At 35.6% G+C, this 23,424-nt stretch overlaps 1 long non-coding RNA gene across 1 annotated transcript in view; it reads left to right on the top strand.

The window, feature by feature from the left end:
* LOC128247254 (uncharacterized) overlaps nucleotides 1–7,060 on the top strand; it is a 54,456-nt gene extending 47,396 nt beyond the window's left edge. Inside the window, exons 3-4 of the long non-coding RNA XR_008263606.2 lie at nucleotides 5,575–5,687; nucleotides 6,091–7,060. This is a non-coding gene — a long non-coding RNA (uncharacterized LOC128247254). The remainder of the gene's footprint in view (nucleotides 1–5,574; nucleotides 5,688–6,090) is intronic.
* The last annotated feature ends 16,364 nt before the right edge of the window (nucleotides 7,061–23,424 follow it).

Raw genomic sequence — 23,424 nt, forward strand, 5'->3', positions numbered from 1 at the left:
TTCGAAACAGTCATTGAAAAGTTTGTTTTATATTATTTTTCCTTTTCAATTGTCGATATATTGCCACACAGGGATAGCTTCAGAATATACGGGAGATGTGTAAGGACTGGGTAACAAGGGAGGATAAGGTCAGCTGTCTCATTCTACTGGTTTCATAGATTTGGTGCTAGATTCATTTGCTTTTTTTATATTCTTTAACTGCTGTTGTTGCCTTATAATCTGATTCTCTTGTGGTTTCAATGACAATGGCTACTGTGTGGCTTCCCTCTTCATCTTTATTCCACTCTATCCTAGAAGCCAGTTTTAATTTCATCTTAATTCTGTTGCCTTTCTTTTTCAGTGAAGGTACTTCTGTGTTTGCAATTGATGAATTCCTTGTATTTAAGGAAAAGTGATTTTTCCCCTTCAAATTAATTATATCCATGCTACATTTAATATCTAATTTATTTACGCCTAGCATCTAATGTTAAACTGAATCTTATGTCATATTATTTCCTCATTTTTATCATTTATTTCACTGTGTTCCAGGTTTATCTACTCTTAGGCGTAGCTGATTCTAATTTAATTCCCTGAAATCGTTATCTATGTCTAACTAAATTTTGTCTCTCTAGTTATTTCAACTCTACACTAACTTGGGAGACATTTGTCTGATCATATATTCATTAGTCAAAGCCATGTAAAATAAATATATAAGGCCAAATATTCTCCTCTGTATGTGTGTGTGTATTCGCATGTTCTGGAGTAAGTTCGCGTCGCCTTTCTCTTGAATTTTCAGGTGTATGTTTGGAATGTTTACAAGTTCATTGATTCACAGATATGTTCCAGTTTGGTTTAAATTTGTTATCTTAGATTCTTTATTGAACATATCAATGTTCTTAATTTTTCTCTCTTTAATATTGTTTGACGTTTTTTTTTTTCTAATCGGGATTATTTCACTATTATCCTCAATAAAAACCTGTCGTTTTTGACTCTGCAGTGTTTCTAGTTATATATCACACAATTTCAAATGTATTATGTTCAAAAAGGCGTTTGACTGTCATTCAGTAGCATTTGTATTGAAGCCGACACTTATTCAAACTTCACTCCTTCTGCCCTTCTTTATCAGCATCAGTAGTATTGCAGCAGAGGCAGCTGATTTTATTGGAAGAGCTTTCCCTGCACAACCAAGCACAATGCTCTGTGCATAGTAGTATGTTCGTGTGTATTTTGTGTGCTTATATAGGATTTGAGATTTTGGCTAAGCTTTTTATGCTACCATCCATTACCATAATTGCTGTTAAAACCTGCATTTAAACAAGTTTATTCAAGCGAAACATCATTATTCTCAATCATTCCAGAACAATAAAGCAATAAATGTGCATTCACTCTTCTCACAAATTTGTCGGTTGTCTAAAGAAGTAATTGGTTATAATTGCTACTACTTGGAGTGGTCTGGGATTCTGCGGAGTAATACATCAATTCCTGGTGAAGCCTTTATTTGGATCACTCCCCATCGTACATCGATTAAGGACACATCGCACATAGGTCTAAACTTCGATTAACGTAAATGTTACTATCACTCATTTGGAATTTATGACTTTTCATCAGTTAAGTGATATGTTTCTCATTCAATGATCACATAATCAAAGAAATACATCGACAGGTATGCAAATCAGCTGAGAGTAATTTGAGAGTAATAGCAGAAATATAGCAAACGGGTATATAGAATAATGAATGTTGCAGAAATCCAGAATTAATAACGATAAAATGCTTGCTCCAAAGAGTAAAACATAATTCTTGGCTGAGAATCAGAAGATTAGACAGACAATTACTCTTCTATCGGAATTCATGTAAAATGCAGACAGTGCAATTGATATGAAATATTCATTGAATAATATCTAAAAAGATGTTAATTGGCGCACATGAAAGTAAACTTCTCCCCATAAAAAAGGTTCCGATAAAATTACTAATGTTTACCTGTTCCTTTAGTCGAAGCAAAAAGATGTTTCTATAAACCCTAAATTTCTTCACGTGTAGTGAATGTATATCTGGGAATGATAAATTAGAATTAAGGGCGATTCCGTACTAAACTTTATTCACACACACACACATACACACACACACACACACACAGACGCGCACACATACACACAAGCGTACACACAAACACACAAGCACACATATACACACAAGCACACATACAGGCACATACACACTCACACATATACATACTCATACACACACACACACACATATACCAGTGAGTTTTGTGTGTGTAACGTGCGTCTGTGTATGTATATGAGGGTCGTTGACACAAGTCACCAAAGCAAACCCCAGTTAACACTCCGTTGAAACGGCTGCGACGGAAGTGCATTTCTCTGCACCACAAGAATCCAAGTTCCGACTAAGCATGGGGTGATCCTTAATTGGGAATGTTCTGTAAATAACATCAATGAATCTGGATAGACTTCGTCCTCTCTTGGGGTGCAACAATCTGACTTCGTGTAAACCTACCCTACTTTTTGCAACAGGTGTAGAAATTTGAGGTGTCTCCATAGGTCTTAATTTCGGCCCTCTGCTCCCGTTGATATTTTGAACATAACCTACCTGTCTGTTGTTAGTACCATTAAGGTCATCCTGATATTCATAGTCCAGGTTTTGGTTCCATAGACATCAATGCTCTCTACTAAATCTTGTGCACTTTCCTGTATATTGTGAAACTCAATACAGTGAAATCTAAAAATTGTTCTTTGCGTACCAGAAAAATTCATAAAAATCGAATAACAAAGTATATTTTGATAATAAACCTATGATAGAACTATGCATCATAAAATCATATTCTAAAAATATTTGTTTTACTAATGTAATACTTTTAAGCATTCGAAACTTATCCATGAATTCCAAAAGTACTGCCACTGGTTTTCTTTTATGCTGGTTATGACAGGCATCCTATATTATTTATAGTTGTCTGATAAACTAGGTCAGTAACAATAATCAATGTTAGAATATTTGTTGAGGCATGGCTATAGACACGGGCGTGGTTGTATGGTAAGAAGTTTGCTTCCCAACCATGTGGTCTCGGGGTTCATTTCTACTTTGTGGCATATTGAGTGTCTTCTACTTTAGCCTGAGGCCGGCCACACTTACACTTATATCTATGTGCATGTGCTTTGTGCTGGCATTTCCCACACCGCTTGACAACCGGTGTTGGTTTGTTTACGTCTTCTTCCGTAACATAGCGGTTCGACAAAAGAAAATTATAGAATATGTACAAAGATTTAAGAAAATAAGTACTGGGATTGATTAATTCGGTTAAATAATTCTTCAAGCTGCGACCCGCATGGTCGCATTGCAATGACTGAAATGAGCAAAAAGGTAGAAAATAAACACAACTTATAATTGAGATCTCTTTGCCCTTTAAAAATTCAAAATATTAGGAGAAAGTACATTGGAATTATTTTACCGTTGTATACAATGGGATATTTTAGTAAGATGCTGTAAAAGATGCCATTTTCCAAAACAGTCTTAAATTTGAAGACAATAACATCTTATATGTGCGTGACCAGGGTTCCTATTTAATTCAGTACTGCTTGATTACTTTAGGTACAAGGCCCGAAATTTTGGGGGAGGGGAGCAGTCGAGTAGATCGACCTCAGTACGGAACTGGTACACAGTTTATCCACCCCGAAAGGATGAACGGTAAAGCCGACCTCGGCGGAATTTGAACTCAGAACATAAAGACGTGCTAACGAATCTGCCTGCTCGCTGCCTTATATTTAATTCAATATTGATTAATTACTTTCTTTGATTGAACATATTGTCATTCTTCGTGCTATTAAATATTCCATATTAATATTGTTTTAATCTTTAAAAGTTTTACTGTGTGTGCGTGCGTGCGTGCGTGTGCGTGTGTGTGTGTGCGTGTGCGTGTGCGTGTTCGCGTGTGTGTGTTTGTGTGTGTGTGTTTGTGTGTGTGTGTGTGTGCGTGTTCGCGTGTTCGCGTGTTCGCGAGCTCAAGGAGGGACTAATAGTAATAAATATATATGCTTGCATGTGGCTGATGTTATTGTTATATATCAGCAGTGACGTAGCTAACGTTAGGTAAACGAAAATGCAGCCATAGCTACCCCGTTATACTTAATGACTGAGTGTTTCCAGTGTTCGTCATTTGTCTTTGGATGTTCCTGAAACGGACCGATCCAGCCACTTCAACGATATGGCTTATGTATACATGGAAGATTGACGTGTGTGAAACATGTTGCCAATGGGGTTTTGTCGTTGCCTATGCATTTATATGCATTACTTCTTGAGTGTGTTCGCGCGCGCGATGTGTGTGTGTGTATGAGAGAGAGAGAGTGAGAGGGAGATAAAGAGAGAGATAGAGGGTTAAAGAGGAAGACTGTAATATTTATATTCATAAATAAAATATTAAAGAAAACACTAATTATACAGCTGAAGTAGCAAACTGTAAGGCGAGTTAGTGAATGGAGACCATGTCTTGGAGCTAACACTAGCTTCAGTTAGTAATTATTCTATGTATAGCTAGGAGTTTAAAAACTTAAAAGAGATCATTAGAATTTGAATCACGTTGTGATAAATGCTGAAATTACAGAACCTAAATTTAACTACATATACAATCATTAAATAGCTGAAAGGTGTCTGTCTGTCTAGGTCGGTAGTAGAAGATACAAGTTCAATCAAAGCAACCTTTACCCTTGTTAATATATAATGACTGCTGTTTGCAGTCTCGACACCTCTCTAGATCGTGAAGATCCGGTTAATTTGAAAAATAAGTTGCTAGTAATGATTGCTTGCGAACAAATACGTAAATATTTTAGTGGTCGACTTGAGTTTCCTATTACAGAAATAGTTTTGAGTCCCACGAGGAACTGATTTGCGTTTCGGTTCACGCTTTAAATACGACACCCATATTTATACATGCAATTAGTTTTGAAACGCTCACACGCATATACACACAAAGACAGACACACACACTTGCACACTTATTTATATATATATATTCAGTAGTGTGGTTTAATTCACAACGCTTATCTTTACGACACGCAGTGTCCGCAGCAAAGACTTATTCCTCTACTCGTGTTGCGTTATGAACATAATATCCAAACCGGAATAGCTACATTGCTATTAACATGAGTTTTAACACACACACTCACGTGTGAGTGTGTATACAGATGTATGTATATATATGTATGTATGTGCTTGTATGTGTGGGTATGAGAGAGGGATAGAGAAAGAAAGAGAGAACGATCTATACGCATACAAAAAAATTGCGTGAATGGAAGTGTGCAAAGTACAGAATATACTGTTGGAAAGCTAAATGCAAAAGAGAATTGTCAAGAGAAACAGATGTTAACCGTGTGGCAAAGTCGATAACATACACCACTAGAATTAAACAAACACCAAAGAGGAACCTAAATAAGTCATTGGGGTAACTGAACTAACATTGGAAAATCGACTTTATAAACACATTCATTTGTAAGCAATGATAAAAACTGCGATATGGCTTTGTTGAAATATATATGTATTTTGTGTTAAACCAAGATCTCATTCAAAAATTTTTATGGTCGATTACAGATAAGGAACGATTATACAAGAACGGTGGATTAAAAATGAACATGCTGTATGACGTTTGCTTGAGCGATGAAATGAGAATTTGTTTGAGGCAGTAGAAATTTGAACAGAAGAAGGTAATTGTTTGCATTTTATATACTTGGGTATATGTATATTTTATGTAAAAACCAGCATTCTTGAATTTTTCCTTTGTTCTTGGAGGCGAAATTATTATTTTATATGTGTTATATATACAATAGCGGCCCAAATAAGTGAACGAAAATAAGGATATTTACATTTCTACGTCATTTTTCTGAATGAGATTTTTACTCTATACTTTAAATTGAGTTCATTATTTACAATTGATTTTGTTGCAAGTGATTAATAAGTAAATAATTTATGATAGAAAAAGAAATGTTTGTGAAAAATATTAGAAAATGCATGACGTAACATTCAAGAAATTAAAATTTTGCCAGAAATGCTTACAATCCACATGAATATATTAAGATGTGTACATTCTTTTATTTTCAATGACCTCAGCACATCTCCGTTCAAAGGATTTCACCAATTTCTCACATTGTTATGACGAAATTTCCACAAAATCGTAACATTCGCAAAATCGTAACATTCTCCGATTTCATCGCCAAGTATCTTCCATACATTTTGAAAGGAATTAAGGCCACAGCTCTGAGCTGGCCAACACATCACTATAATGTTTTCAGCTCAAACACTTCCTTAACTATTTTAGCACTTTGACATGGTGCATTATCCTGCATATGTTGGGTTGGCAACTAAATTCCCACCGTCTTTTTTAAATTTAAAATATATATTGGGTTGGCAAATAAGTTCCCACCGTTTTTTAAATTTAAATTTAATAGGTCTAATAAAAAATAACAAATAATTAATGAATAATGTATTCGCCCGTGTTGTTTACAACTTCTTCCCAACGTTCAACAAGATTTTCAATACCTCGTTGGTAGAAATCACCCGATTTCGACTCGAAAAATTGTTCCAACCAAGCTCTCAATTCTGCATTAGTATTTAATGAAACTCCGTGCATAGCATTTGAAAGAGATCGAAAGAGGTGGAAATATGCTGGTGCCAAATCAGCAGAGTATTGCAGGTGTGGCAGCACGTCCCAGCCATGCGTTTCAATGGCTTCCTTGGTTATATTGGCGATATGAGGGCGGGCATTGTCGTACAGCAGAAGAACTACATGCTGCCGATTAGGTCTTTTCTCTTGAATAGCCGTGTTGAGTCGTTCCATCTTTTGAACATAGAGTACCGCCTGTTGTTATGTTCTGTTATTTGTATTTGTGTAACATTCTCCGTTTTTTTCCGTCCTTGTTTTCGCATACCTTCGCTGCATTCTTCCAAGGAATCTAAAGCTCTTAGCTTAGTTTTTCCTTGGGGCTAGTCAGTTTTGAGCAACCTCGAGTATAACCAGACGAAATTGCAAAGATAATCTGGAACTCGATTAAGAAAAGAAAACTCCGAATGACCCGTCCTTGTTTTCTTTGTATCGTCTATCTGGAGGTTTTGCGTTCTTGACCCATTTGGTATTTTATATATACAAAAAAAAAAACAAAACAAAAAACCAAAGACAGATATATATATATATATATATATATATGTATGTATATGTATATGTATATATATATATGTATATGTGTGTGTGTGTGTTCGTAATCTTCATAAAGCCACCGATATTTAAGCATATATATATATGTATATTTGTACGCTCAGATATGTGAATATAACAGAAGATACACGGTTGTAACTTTATAGAATCGTAAAGATAAACTTCTGATATTTTTTTTTGCAACTCATTCTTAATTGATAAGATTTTTGGATAAAGTATTCTTTTCTGCAGAGGATTACTTCTCAGTCAATTTTGAAACATTTTGCTCTTTATAGACCAAAAATATTTCAAAACTGATTAATTCTTTAATTAAAATTCTGTCCGCTCTAAGAAATGACTTTAATCAATTCAAATAGAAAATTTGTCTACTGCACTTGGAAGTAGACTAATTAACAAAACATGGGATTACTTTCAAACAATACCAGATTTACATTTTCATTACAAAATCATTAGCGTAGATTAATTTTCATTTTTAATCGAAATATAATTTTGGTCCGACTATATTTTGGGACAATAATTTCATTCGCCCGATTAAGCAGCTTTCTCCTGAAATGCTGTTCATTATTTATTCCCTGGTACTTTTATGCATATAATGCTTTACTGCGCCTACACTGGAGCACCGCGTTTAGTAGATTTAGGTTTTAGTTCATCATAGCGACAACTTTATGGATAGTATTTTAGACGAGAATGTATTTTCTTCTCTACTGACCAACTGTTAGATTAGTGAAATTTTACAAACACATATGCATGCCTCATATATATATAATTCCAATATGTGACCGCGTGTGCATCGTTGGCGATTTTCTTTCTCCGTCTTCTCTTCTTTGGACTTTTCCTATATTTCTGACGAAGATCTCCGATCGAAACGTTAAGGCCTCTTTCTTTTCTTTCCTTTCCTGAGCGTCCAATAACATTATACTTATTCCACGTCCTCGTGTTGTTTTTTCGTGGTTTTCCTTGCTTGTTCATGTTTAAATTGACACACACACACACACACACACACACACACACACACACACACACACACACGCACAAATATACATATATATATATAGTTGTGTTTGGGGATGGTCATGTTGCCAGTTTAGCCAATAAAAACACGCGCACTATGTATTTGCTGTTAATTTGCTTCAGCTTTATTTTACGTTAATCGTATTTCGGCTAGTGTTCTCTCGTCACACTTCTGTGACCACATCATCATAACCATATAAAATCTCTTTCGATTTCGAATGGGACAGCCAAACCGACTGATTGTATTTTAATTATATATGTTTCCATAAGGTGTTATCAATGAGTTGCTTTGACCTCGAGAGAGATGCTGAATGTCAACCAATGAAGTAGCTTCTATTCTTAACGAAAGACGATAACGGCAGGAATTCTTAACCACACCAAAAACAAAGCTTCAGCCCGAATCCTGAACCGAACTTGAAACAAAGTCTATTTCTGGTTAGCTCCACATGCAAGAAGTAGCAGACAAATCTTTCCCAAATCCTGCCTTAAACCGAAAGGTAAATGGAACATTGTAGCCCTAGATCTACCAAACAAGCGATGAATATCATTGGCACAATTTTAGCCTCACATCACCGATTGAACCAGTGCTGATGTGGCCTAAGGACCGCCTGGAAAATATAAGGGATGCCATAATCACCTTTAGAATGATATTAACCTGAATTTCTGTTGCTTAGATTTGATACGAGGATAATAACTCTTGATATATGACGGAGCCACCAAAAGTCCTTATAATCACATGCTAACATATGAATTGATACTGTTTCGTTTTAGCATCCTTCCACCAGCAACCTTAGGTGCCAGGTCTCTAGTAAGTATATGAAAGAAGGTAAGAACTTCCCCGCGGCAGGGTAAAGGATCATGGAACCCTTTTTTATTCTGAATAGCGGAAATGAAAACTGGAATAATGCATTCATGGACAAATATTCATTATCCGAATGATCATTCCTGAATATATGAGACAGTCACGGTTGGAATGTTTTTGATTGGTCGATGTTGGTTTATATAATTTTGGATGCATTTCTTTTCTAAATATCAAATGTAGGAATTCTTTCCGTTTCTATTCGATGTAAATTTGCCATACGGGTTTGAGCGAATTACAAATTAATGACCATGTTATTAAATGTAGTCATATTTTAAATATGAACGATATTGTCATTGATAGATTCGTTGATAACCAAGATGTCATATTGCTACTATTTTAGGCGGTAATACAATAATCAAGTCTCGAGTGGTTGCTGCAATATATAGCATTTTTCAAGATAATTACTTGACATTCGACGATCAGATATATCTTGGAATCAACGCTGTTTTTTAAAACTGTTTTCTTATAATGACAATACGTAGGCCGATATTAGGTCTCTCGTGGCTGGTGGGAGGAAAGGAGGACTTTATTCACAGACCAGAGAATTAGCACGGATACGGACAACCGAGTGGGCACTGCTAAACTCATCGAAGCGAAAGAGGACTTGTTAAATCAGGCGATGAATTAAGTTAACCATTGATTTTACAGGGAAGAGAAAAGTTATTTATATTTAAGCGTCTCTGGACGCCATTCTAAAAGGCAAATGGTTATACACCATTATAAGTAGATTATCGATGTTTTTCAAACTACTTCATAAATTTTAGATTATCCGTCATTTTCGATCAGATGCTTAGTCGATTAATTTAACATCAGAATCGTTGGGTTCAGTCTTGACGAATGCACACTTAGCGTAATTGTCGTGTAGAACCAGTGACACAGAGGATAAGGCTAGACCTCAAAATTACGAACACCATCCAGAGGACAATTTTTCTCGCGGTTTCCATCTCTTCTATTCCACTCAGAAAGCATGGATACCATGACAATAACTAACATGTTGGGATACGGAAATTTGTAACTCTCTCTCTCACTGCCGCACATACATATCTCTTTATTTCCACCAGAATTACATAACACTACTTTTCATGAAGTTCCTAACTTACAAATTAACAAACTCTACTTTTTTCAGCTTTTCTATCGCCACTGCCATACATACAAATTCACGATTCTGAGACTCAGGAGTTACGTCATTTTTTCCAATTTACACTTAACAGAAACACAAGTCGATTCTTTTACCTGTTGTCAGTAGCAGGAGCAAAGTTTCAAAGTATTGATCCTTATTTTAAAAGTAATAATTCGAAGGAAATATTAAAAAAAAAAAAATATATATATAAAATTCGGTGAACGGAGTTGAAAAAGCATTAATTCAAAACAGGCACTAGCGTGCCAACTAAATGCATAAACACTCTTGAAGCGTTTGATACCTTTTTATATTTTTTTCCGAGAGTTAATCTTTTAAATATATTTGCTTAAATCCAATCGCACCACCGTAGCTTGCATGTCTACCTTGTGCATACATTTAGTATGATACACATATGTTTATGCCATTTATTTCTCATTTCAATTAAAAGTTTAATATAGGATTGTCGTAAAAAAATAATATACATATGTTTTGCTTTTGTGATTATAACATAGAAAAATATTCTGTGAAAGGTCAAACAGAATAGTATGTTGTAGATAACCAAAAAATATGAATGAGAAAAGGAAAACAACAAAAGGTGTATTGAAAGAGTTGAAGATTATATCGTATCATCTTTGCCATGCTCACATACCCAGTACCTGATTGTCTGTTTGTTTATATCCTAAATGTTGGAATAGTAACAGAGGATTTCCAGTGAAATATTCAAGGATAGCCTTGAACGATTCTTGAGACATATTCGAAACCAGTTACTACATTTTGTCATGAAGAAAACTTCTTGCTGTAGACAAATAGGTGCAAATGTACTGCACCAGCTCACTGCGCGCACTAACCACGCTATTGCACGTGTGCACTTCAGTGTGATTATTTCCTCCTCTGTAGCAGATAAAATACAAATGAATGGCATTTTTTACGGGTCTGAATATGCCTGCAGCATATTCGAAGTCTTTGTTTATACACATCACTGTCATCCTTTATTTGAAATGTTCTGTCTAAAATGTGTGCTTTGGCTTTGATATGAGACCGGTTGTAATAAATGTGCTCCATGGAACGAATTCGCATTCTCCTTTATTCATGAATGGTTTCAATTATGATGGTGGGATGGTGAACGACCCTAAGTCATTGAGGACGCGTTGATTAGTAATTCTTTCTTTCAGGTTTTGTTTGGAAACTGTCATTGTTCTCGACCTCACTGCATTTCCAGACGAGGACTGAATGAGGTTTCAGGTGATGGGGTTTTGTTGAGTGAATGAAGTTAATAACCAAACCGAACTAATTTGGTTCATTAGTTTAAGTTCATTATATGTTTTGAGTTGCTCTCTAATGAAGCATATTCGATTGACATTCAGCAGACAAACGTCTTCTTTTGAATATATCTAACTCCCACCTCTCACTCTTCTCATGATTTACTTCGTTTTTGTGGCTTATTGACAGAAACATTCTACTTGGCTGTACTTTATTTATCATGAGTGCTTCAAACATACAAAATGGCGGAATTCTATTAAAAAGATGTTCTATAATCGATTAGGAGACACTTAAATTAATTGTTCTTCCAACATTTTTGTTAACGATAAGTGTGTATTTATATTTAACATATGTTCAATGCTCTGCTGGTAGAATTTTGCAATTTTGAAAATATCTATAGCAGTTCTTAGAGTTTAATGATAATAGACAAATTATTTCCGTTTTGTTCCATTTTTTAAATTCTTAGACACGATATTCTCTTCTCCTCATTTTGTTTTTATATGAAAGCGGATATACTGCAGTCTTACGGTGTGTTTAGAATCTGTTACAGCATCAAGCATTTCTATTGTGTCGAATGTGCTGAGAAAAACAACCTTACGTGTCGTTAAATCTTGTCCAAATATTCCTCTATTTCTAATAATCATAGTGAATATATTTTATCTGTATATCCGAATTATTTATTCATATATGAAATGTTTCTGGGAGAGATTTCTTTCGCACGATTCCTTATAATTAAGAATATTTATTTACCAATCTGTTCACTCCAAACTTAAAGCTTTTGTTAAAGTTTCCAATTTCAACTCTCATACTGCAACTTATTTATCATCCTTAACGATATATATCGTAAAAATATTTATGTTCTTCTTCAAATATTTTCGTTTTCTTTGTTTATATCTGGTAATATCATTTTCCCCTTTGTTTTGTTTTTTTTTTGTTTTTTTCATGTACTTTTTCGCATTGTGGAGATATTTACTTACATTCTAAAGACTTTCTCTTCTTACAATTGCATGGAAAATGAATTGGTTTATTATTTCATCGACAGTTTTAAATTCCTTTCGTAAAATACGTTCTGTTGTGCTACTGCCATAATTGCCAATAATTTCAAGAGGAAAACAGAGAGAGAGAGAGGGGGAGGAGAGCGAGAAAGAATCTCATCTCCCTTGAAGTTCATTTTCACATGATTTGTCTAATATTATTTGCCCGAGTTGTTAGTCTTCTGTTGCTAATTTCCTATCATATAACAACAGTAACATCTTCAGACATCGTATAGATTTTAACCAATAATTTCGGCGCTGTTGAGACGTTCATGCTATTTGCATTGCTTTTGAGTTCTGTTATTTAGAATGAGATCAAGATTTATTGGTTCCTGGTATGTTTACCGAAAGACTGAGAATAATTCCACCATTGCCTTAGAGTATTCTTGTTTACATGTGTTGTTTTCGTTTGCTGACTGCGATCATTGTGGATTAAATATCGTATCTTTACTTGTATTCAACAAATAACACCAATCAATCTTATATATATATATATATATATATATAATGTATATATATGTATCTGCATATATTTGACAATCTATTTCCATCTAAACTTTCTCACCCTCTTGGCATTCCATTACGTAATCATTTGTCATCTGAACGCCACGTTTTATATTTAAATTTTATCACTTGCTTTATTGTTTTCTAATCGCAACCTATTTACGTTTGATCGCCTCTTCTCCCGTTATTTAAACATTTTTGTTTTATGTTATGTAGGCTTTGCTAAATCGTTTGCTTGTATAAGATTGAAACTAAAGATATCACAGACAGATTAATGTCAAAAAACGTTACTTTACTTTTTTTAATTGGTATGCATATGTACAAATCCTATGTAGTGTATACTATTTCTTATCTGTTTACATACGTCGCCCCTTCCCTTGTACGTTAGTAGAAAAAAACGATTTATACAATAGATTATTTCGGTCGATATAGAAACTTACACAAGACAAAAAGGTTTTGATATTGTTGCTTCATTACTGTGTGTCGAGATAACAATTTGCTTTGATATATTTCGACTAGTTTCGGGGTTTTTTTCTGCTATAAAATTACATTAGTCTTGCTGTCTTTAGTTCTTACATCACTTTTTTTTTTGTTTCTCTTGCTCTTGCTCTTGCTGTTTTTGTCTGTTTCTGTTCTTCTGCTTACTACTACTACTACTACTACTACTACTACTACTACTACTACTACTACAGTGCTTCTCATTGTTCTTGCCTATTCCTATGAAGACTACAGAATATTCAATGTCACCGAACAATTAAAAAAAAACACGATATTTATTCTGTCAAACAACAAAGTATCTCTTATATTCGCTGGGAAATTTCATGGAGATATGGTTCTGTACGAAACAATAAAGCTGCTTTTTAAATTTTCACATTTAAATTTCTTTATTGAGAAATATGGATCCTAATGATGGCATCATCAGGTTGGAAGCATTAACAGCTGAGAGGAAAATGGTAATTTAAAGGCTGAAAAAGAACGGAAGAGTAGTGTGTGTGTGTGTGTGGGTGTGTATATATATGTGTGTATATATATGTATATATATATATACTACACACTGAATCGTAGCAAGGTATGGAAGGTTTTCGGAGGACCGGAGAGATTATGTCTGGGTGGAGAATTATACGAGGTATAGTACTATACAGAATACCGAAAGGATCTTCACCTCTTACATCACACCTTTCTTCCTACTTCAACGCCGAGGTGGTATAATTTCCTGGGAGAGAAATAATTTTGCGACTGACGATAGCTTTACATTGTAAATTATACACATATTATATTATACACATGTAAAGCTTGAAACACGTGTACCGCGGAATCCTTTGTAGTTTTGTTGTTATTTTTTGGATTTACAATTTATATATATATATATATATATATATATATATATATATGTATATGTATATATATATATATGTAGTGGATAATAAATCACCTGATATACATTTGGTAGCTTACTGGTAAAGCACGTTCACTACAATTTTCGTTGGGTATTTGATTAATGAGAGAGATGGAAGATACTAGAATGCTTATTAATCAATACAATTGTTTCGAACCATCTAGCATCAATCCCTCATGGGTGGTGTACTTCACAACTGGTTTGGGAGTATCCGTCGATTTAGATGTCTCTTCAGGTGATTAAAATAACGACTGTTCTGCAAGCTACCTTCTCGGTTGTGTATAGAACAGCAGCAAATTAAAGGATACAGCTTCATTTTTAAAGAGGATCAATAATGAATAACAAATGCCAAAAGTGATGAGGAAACATTACAGCGAAAGACGTTTTAAATATATGTTTGTGTGCGTATGTGTTTGTCATGGTGAAAATGTTGCGGATTTAGCAAACAGATGGGTCCGCCTCACGGTGAAGGCAGCTACAACCACTACCATATTGACAACGTTCCAATACCATGCTGCGGCAGCGGCAATGGAAGTAGTGGCAATCACGTGAAGAAAAGCGAGGGCATAGAAAATGTTTGTCTGTTACCCACACAACGAAATAATGGGCATCTCATTCACTTGGGAAAATAAAGTAGTTTTAATATTTTTAAAGTACCAGAACGAAAATGTGTACTCTATACCAATGACGAGGAGCTAGTAATATCTAAAGTGGATTGTTTTTTGTAACTGCATCAGTTCATTGCTGTTATGAAAAAAATGTCGTAGTGCAAAACAATTCTTTATCAGAAAACGAGAATACAGTTTCACTATTCCATAGCAAAATCATTTCCAACACTTTCACAATTTTTGATATTTTGGCGTCTGCAGCAGCTGGAGATACGATCGTTTCACCAAAAGAACCGGCTATTGCAAGCAAAAATATTATAAAAACGCATTAGGCCAAAATTTGGCACGTAACAGTTTAACATAATAGCAATGTACAGACTAACAGGAAAAATGGCTGAAAGATGTTGACTCTGCAGTCGCTGTCGCAGGGAGAGGAGCTGCACAGGAGGAGCGTTACCATCCTCCAAAGGAAGCATGTTATTTAAACAGCAGCCAAATCTATGTACATACCTGGGTAATAAGCTTTGAAACTTCTCGTACACATTGAAGCGGGAATGAGAATCAAGTGCTTTCACAACCGCAGTTGCAGAGAGGTTACTGACGAGATTAGCGTCATTTGTATTAAGTTGTAGATAGTTTGTTACCAAAATCATGAATTCGTGATCAGTAACCTCGATAGTGGAGCATCAAGACAATACAAAGTGCATCATTGGAAAATTAACATTTTTCTAAGAATCCTGTCGGAACGTGGGATCGAATCCTCCTTGCAGTACGCTGCTCTTTATCGTTTCACTTTTGGGATACATATATTTCATAAAGCTTATATTTCAAACATCCATGACTGTTGTACATGTGATGAGTTTCACTTGTTTTAATCATAAAACAGCAGCCATGCTGGGGCACCGCCTTAAACAACTTTTAGCCGAACGAATTAACTCCAGTACCTATTTTTTTCTTTTTAAATCTGGTACTTATTCTATCGGTCTCTTTTGCCGAATCACTATGTTAAAATAGCGTAAACACACTAACACCGGCTGTCAAGTGGTCGTAGGGGATAAACAAAGACACACATACATATATACGGCGGGCTTCTTTCTGTTTCCACCTACCAAATCCACTCACAAGAGTTTTTGTCCAAGGCTATAGTAGACAAAATTTACCCAAGGTGCCACACAGAGGCACTGAACCCAGAACCATGTGGTTGGGAAGCAAACTTCGTACCACACAGCCAAATCTTTTCAGTTCTTTTTCCAGTAAAACTGAATATTCTTTTGAGATGGTTTATTTGTGTTTTTCGGCCACACGTTTCTTATAAGATTTCTCTTACCATGTTTTTCTCCCTCTAAATATTATTATTTCCTTCAAACGAAGAATTTATTTCCATTTATCTGGTGTACTTCCTTATCTTCTCTCCATAGGCGAAGGCGTGGCTATGTGGTAAAACGTTTGCAATAGAAAAGTAAAAAACAAAACGCCGCACCTGGATGATGCCGGGTTCTGTCCCACTGCATGGTACCTTTAGCAAATGTTTTCTACTATAGTCTCGGTATGACCAAAGCCTTGTGTGTGGATTTCGTAGACGGAAACTGAAAGAATTCCCTCATCCATGTATGTGTCTTTGTACCTTTGTGCCTTTGTGTTTGTGCTTGTCTCCCCATCACCGTTTGTCAACCGGTGTTGGTGTACTTACGTCCTCGTAACATAGCGCTTCGGCAAAAGAACCGATAGAATAAGTACTAAGTTTTAAAATAAGCCCCGGGGATGGTGCTCCAGCATGGCCACATTAAAATGACTAAAACAAGTAAAAGAAATAAAAGAATTAATACTGCAGATAATTCTAGGGTTGATATTACTTTGTTTAATGTCATTATATATCTCCGTAATTTGCTTTCTAATTATTTCTGATGTCTCATTACCATTTGATTACTCTATTTCTCTTTCTCTTTGACGATATTTTGTAGCCTTTGATTGATTGCAAAATTATTTACTCCTTACTTTGTTTCTTCCATTATATTTTCTAACTAGATATATTCCTTCATCCGTGTTGACACTAATTATATTTCCTAATTATTATTACGTTCAATGTAGGGTTTTGCGTTGTCTGTTCGTTGTTTACTGCAACTTCATCTCTATTAGACTATAAGGTCACGTGTCACCAGTTCTGCGTCTCTCTTTCCCACGTGTTTATTTCTAAGGTGAATCTCTGTGTTGTATTACTTTCTTTCAGTTATTTCGATTGAAGCAAAAACGCCACAATATATACTTAACATTCTCATGAAACGCCAAGAATTAGGGGCTGCCTTTCAAAATATTCATTCCTACACTTCTGTGATACATTCTATTTACTTGTTTGTGAATGATGGTATTCCTTCCATGCCAGAAGTCTTTTTCAGTCGCTTTCCCTGGTCTTACTTGAGGCAATTTGAATCAGTGATCACAGATCTGGTAAACTCTAATGATTCAACTCGGCTCTGATTGTCACTCATCTGTCTCTTACAAATCGCATTTAGTTGTATATCAGGAAAGACATATTGGTTTAATCGGGATAAGCCTTCATACAGAATTAATCCTGTGTTTACCTTTTGTTTACAAACACTTTGAGAATAGTGTTGTCATAAAAAATCTTGGTATCATATGTGCTTGGAATGTTTCTTTTTTAACTCTCAATATCCATGTGTTCAACAGTGGAACATTTTGAAACAATTCCAATTTTAGTAGTTCCTAGTTCCTCTGTTAAGGGAATCGGTGAGACACTGGAGGTAATATGAATTCAATACACAACACGAAATACAATTCAAATCAAATCTGTCAAAAATAAACACAACATTCTCGATAAATCAGTAATTGTTCATTTCAATAATATATTTTGTTCCATATAATTACAGGTTTTCTAAATAATCCGTCAGATATTTCAAAAAACAAAATAAAAGCTTTCTTATTAGCAGACACTTTTCCGAGATATTCATTTTCGCTTTAACTAATATTGCACGGTTTGTCTTCCCAATCTTTTCAGTTTTACATACCCAACACTTTTTTCTTTTTTGTATTTTTGGAGCTGCTAAATTCTTCCATTGTTATTTACCTTATTTTGATATATCGATTCAATATATTGTTTTAATATATTGCAGGATTTCTATAGAGATCTTCACACAGCTCCATGTGCGGCGTTTTGTTTCTTCACTATTCTATTGGAAACAAAGAACAGTTTATCGTAGTGATTCTTACAGTGAATGTGTTGCGGTTTGAGTTGCGCTTATCGTCTCTTTTATATAGTTTCCAAAGTATTTAGCACTGCAGTGATTGTTTGTGATTATAATCGTGCATTTATGTAATCTCTGTAGATCAGGTGTTGTTTTATTTCCCATTTTGTTTTAGAACTATATTGTTTCCTATTAGAATAGATCTTTTGATAAAAATATCACAATTTTCAGGATGGTCTCTAAAGATGCTACCTGGAAAAGCATCCAGAATCTCCAGGTGTACATAAACTGGCAGATTCAAAAGTAGCTTCACTTCGTCACCCTCTTAGACGCCTGTCTGCTGTATGCTTCGCAACGATACTTTTCTGTTCATGGGCCATAATATTGCAATCACTTCCAGGACGTGAAAGCTCAGGGTTATGCATGAGACGAAAAAGATCCTTGACCTGGTAACACCATCCTCAAAAGATTTTGACCAACTCCAACGAGTTTGGTCAGGATAAATGTTGCCATATGTTTGTGAAAAGAGGGAAAACTGTCAACCAGACTATAATCTGTCTCAGTATACCTATTTGGTACTTTCTGGTGGAAGGCTTATCATAAAAAGTCTTCAAATTTCAATGTTGCTTCGTGATACTCACCTTCATTCTTATCACATTTTGTTTATCCAATTCTCTTTGGCAGATATTAGTCATGAATTGTTTTTTCCACAAATTAACGCAACCTTTTGTAATTGCATTTTTAGTATAATTTTATTTTTCATATTACTTTTATCGTTAATTTTCCAACCTCAACCGCCTACCAAAAAAAAAAAAGATAAGAAAAAATTAAGAAAAAAAAAAACAAAGAAAAAAAAGCAGAGATATGTTTAATTCAGCTTCTCATTGGTATTTGTTGGTTTCCTTGACGACATAAAAGATTTTTCTGCGTGTTTTGTAAAGATTCATATTAATATCCTATTGTTTTTACTTGACATTTTTTTTTAGTCCTCATGGCTATATTTTCTCCTAACCATCTGTTAATGCAACAGCACAACCTACATACTTATTTATAGTAAATATATTCTCTCTATGTCGGGAAGTCGCTAATGTGTTCTAAATGCTGTCATAGCTTTGGGGTTTTTTTCTCTTTAGTTCTGTGAATTCCCTATGTTTAGGAAAAGAACAGATACTAAAGTAAGAATTTTAATACAAAGTACATTCCAGAAGTTTGAGATTTTTGGGAGAAGTACAAAATTCTAATTCCCTTCAAAGTAGGATGTTGTTCTGATTTTAATGTACTTATTGCAACTCTCCAGCTAGTTTGTGAAGATTCTATGGAAGTCCCTTAAATCGAAGGCGTCCAGAACCCTCGTCACAGCCACCTTAATCTTCAAACTAACTGTCCTTGAGATACTCTTTCAGCTTGGGGAACAACGAAAGGTGATTAGTAGCGAACTCTGAACTGCAGGGAGTGTGAGGCAGTTTTTATGCTCATCTCTGCCAAGTAGTAACTAGGATGCTTGTCACTGAGTGACATGGGAAAAAGTTTGCAGAAATTTAGATCAGGTTCCGTCCATGAATAATTCTCTGTTGTTACACCAACACATGAATGGATGTTTATTGTCTTTGAGGACGAATAACGGTTATTGTTCAGAAAATTGTGAATTTTCTCAACCAGTTCTGATGTTTTGACGTCTCTCTCCCTCCTATACATTTCATCGTCTCTCACCTCCTCTCTACCGTCCTTGAATGTCTTGTGTCAGCGATAAATTTCATCCATAAGCAATCTCGAGCATTTCTTAAGCTTCTATAACGTTTGTGCCCAGTTTAGGCAGTTCCACATTAAAAAAAAAAAAACAAATTATTGCAAAGGGTACTTCCAAACGTCTCAACTGCATTCTGCAAACTAATCTGCTCTGACAAAACAGTGTTTGGTAGGGTGTGTTCAAAATGGTGTTGCATCCGTCTTCAATCTGCAAGAACAAAAGTTGGCCGATCAGCTTATTAATGTATTATGATGGCATACTAATAATTTTAATAAGCTAAGAGAGTTATAACTGCCAATCCTGAAGATGTAGCAAATCGTTTGAAATGTTCCACGTACATATTGCCCCTTCATAAACACAGGATCCCGGGTTCAGTCCCACTGCGTGGTATCTTGAAGAAATGCTTTCTACTATAGTCTTAGACCGTCCAAAAGCTTATGAGTGTATTTGGTAGATGGTAACTAAAATATGTATGTCGTGTGTGTGTGGGGGGGGGGTGTGCTTGTCCTTCAATACCGATTGAAAAATACAGTTCGTTTGTTTATGTCTGTGCAGTGCTCGACAAAAAGCAACTGACAGAATAAACTAGGAAAAAAATAAGTATTAGGATCAATTTGTTTTGACTAAACCATGCAAGGTGGTACCCCCAGTTGGACCGCATTCTAATGACGAAAAACGTTAATAAAACATTGTTCTAAGATCACTCCTTCCATCAAATCGCCGTGACCTGAACAGGTGTCACGGTGTACCACACATCATGTGTCGGAATGATCCCAGAGTAACGTGAGAAGAGGGGTTTTGTCCAGAAACCCAACGCATTACCCAGTCCAGGAATTGAACACACGATCTCGCGACCGTCATTGCAACACTGTAACCACTTGGCCATGCGCCCTTAAACTTGGTTGTAATACACTTTATTAATCATGTACTATAAACAAGGTGTATCGGACAGCTTATTTTCCGGTAGCTTGTGTTAGCGTGATGGAAACGACAGAGAGATTATTGGTTTCAAAGTTTGCATTCATTATCTTCTGCCTTCATTAATTTCTGCCAGTGTTACATCAAGTAAAACATGTTTTCGGAAAACACTCATCAACTCCATTTAATACTAAAGTAAGCTGGTTGAAAGGAACAGCTTAGAATTGCATCTTGGTCTAATCATTTAGTTTCATGACACCAGTAAGAAGGTTTCCGTGTTGCGGTTAATCAAAATATTGCGCCGAGGCCAAATATCTTCCATGTGGATATCATTTAACGAGATATGTCCTCGTCGTCGTCACCATCATCATCACCACCACATTCATCATCATCACCATTATTATTATTGTAATTGTTGGTGTTGTGTTCTTGTAGTTGAATAATTTTACCATCAACCACTTTACAACAGAATTTTTTATGGATGTTATCTTGCAATTTCTCTTTATTTGGATTTACAAATCCCGCCACCTATATTACAACTGATACAGTCCTTGAATTTATTGCTTTTACAAGGTTTTTAGAATTTAACTTAAATTTCTGTTTCAACTTGATTCTTCTGAAGTTCTCCTTCGAAATAGTTTCCTTCATTTCTCTGTTTTTGATGGTATCTAATTTCAAAATTCCCTAATACGTGTATCCCTCCCTTTTTCCTAAAGTCTTCACTACCTGATTAATTGCTAAGTTTCAGTCCTTGACTCTGCTTTACCTTCCCCTCTTCAGTATCAAAATGACATACTTATTAATATTAGATGCCATGCCCGTTGTCACCAACGTGTCAAGTTCTCTTAATTTTCCCCTCAAAACTTTAAATCTCGCACTCAAATTCCCAAATTATATTCTGCTTTAACTTCTCTCAAAACTAGCGACAAATGTATTAATATCGGCACAGACAAGACTGATAAGGGACTATCTCTCTAGAATGTTCCTCTTCTGATGTTCACTGTCCCCAATATTCTCTCTTGCGGGTGTTAATTCCGCTTTCCGAGATGTCACACTTCTTTTTTACGAATCTTTAGACATTCTCCGCCACTCCAAATAAATCCATACATATCCCAATCCAGCAGTGAGGCAGCATGTAATATGCGTTTTTATAATTTTCCATGAAGTTCCTACACTGACGAAACCTATTCTGCGGTTCCCTAGTTTCATCACGTCTACGAACACCTGATCTTTTGCACCCTCATAATCCTTTCATAATCCAAACGTTTGTGCAATTCGTCAATTATGGTTCCTGTCAACAGTTTACTCATGATTGGTAAACTTGTTATTGGTCGATCGATTTCCACTTCAATGGCGTATTTTACACATCTTTCACGACAAATGTGCCAACCACAGTGGAACGATACCCCCATTCAGAAGTCCAACAAATTGATTTGCAATTCTCAAGTGGAAAGGCATAAATACTTTAATTCCAATATCTCTGCAAATCATCGGGGTCTGATGACTTTCAATTTTTCATTTTTTTCATGTTTCTCCATTGCTTTCTTTGATATTGTGATGTCTTTTCTGTTTTTATTTCTTACCTTGTCTTCATCCAATTAGCTTCATCATTATGCACAACCTGTCGATCCTAGATCTCGACCGAAAACCGGAAAATCTTTTTTTTTCTTTGAGGTCACTGTTTGGACCTCTTTCTTCGAACAATTTTTTTTCTGATTTGTCTGAGATATCCTATTCTCTATCGTGGCACTCCGTCAGCTACAACGACGAGGGTTCCTGTTAATCCGATCAACGGAACAGCCTGCTAGTGGAATTAACGTGCAAATGGCAGAGCACTCCACAGACACTTGTAAACTTAACAATATTCTTGGGGAGATTCAGCATGACACAGTGTGTGACAAGGTTGGCCCTTCGAAATACAGGTACAACAAAAACAAGAAGAAAGAGTGAGAGAAAGTTGTAGTGAAATAGTACAGCAGGGTTCGCCACCATCCCCTGCCGGAGCCTTGTGGATCTTTAGGTGTTTTCGCTTAATAAACACTCACAACGCCCGGTCCTGGTATCGAAACCGCGATCCCACAACCGCGAGTCAGCTCCCCTAACCACTGGGCCATTGCGCCTCCACATATTCTCTATAAATTGTTTTCTTCTTCCGCCAAATCTTGCCAGCTTTCTTCACTTCGCAATTCTTCTAAGACAACTTCAGTTACTTTTCTGCATATTTTTTAAAAAATATTTCTTTCCAATTGATTTTTAATTCTAATGTTCAGCGGTTCATAGTTGCTCCAAATTGTAACATGCGCATATCCTTTCGCAATTCAGCGTCCTTCTCAGCTATTCTTTTTCTCCACCACCATTTACGTTTTGATCTCTTGTCTGACTTTCTAAAATTCCAACGACATGCTTAGCAGTTACGCAGGCAGCAGTTTTCAGCAGTAGTTTATTCGTTTCAGTAAAGTCAGTAGTTTCTACGCATCCTAAGACTTTCTTCAATTGGTTGCATTTTCTCTCAATTTTTCCTATTCATGTTCTTGAAATTTAGTGGTCCCCACTTCATTATTATCTGTTCTAC

Source organism: Octopus bimaculoides, chromosome 3 (assembly GCF_046866305.1).
Source record: "Octopus bimaculoides isolate indiv1 chromosome 3, ASM4686630v1, whole genome shotgun sequence".
Lineage (NCBI taxonomy): Eukaryota > Metazoa > Mollusca > Cephalopoda > Octopoda > Octopodidae > Octopus > Octopus bimaculoides.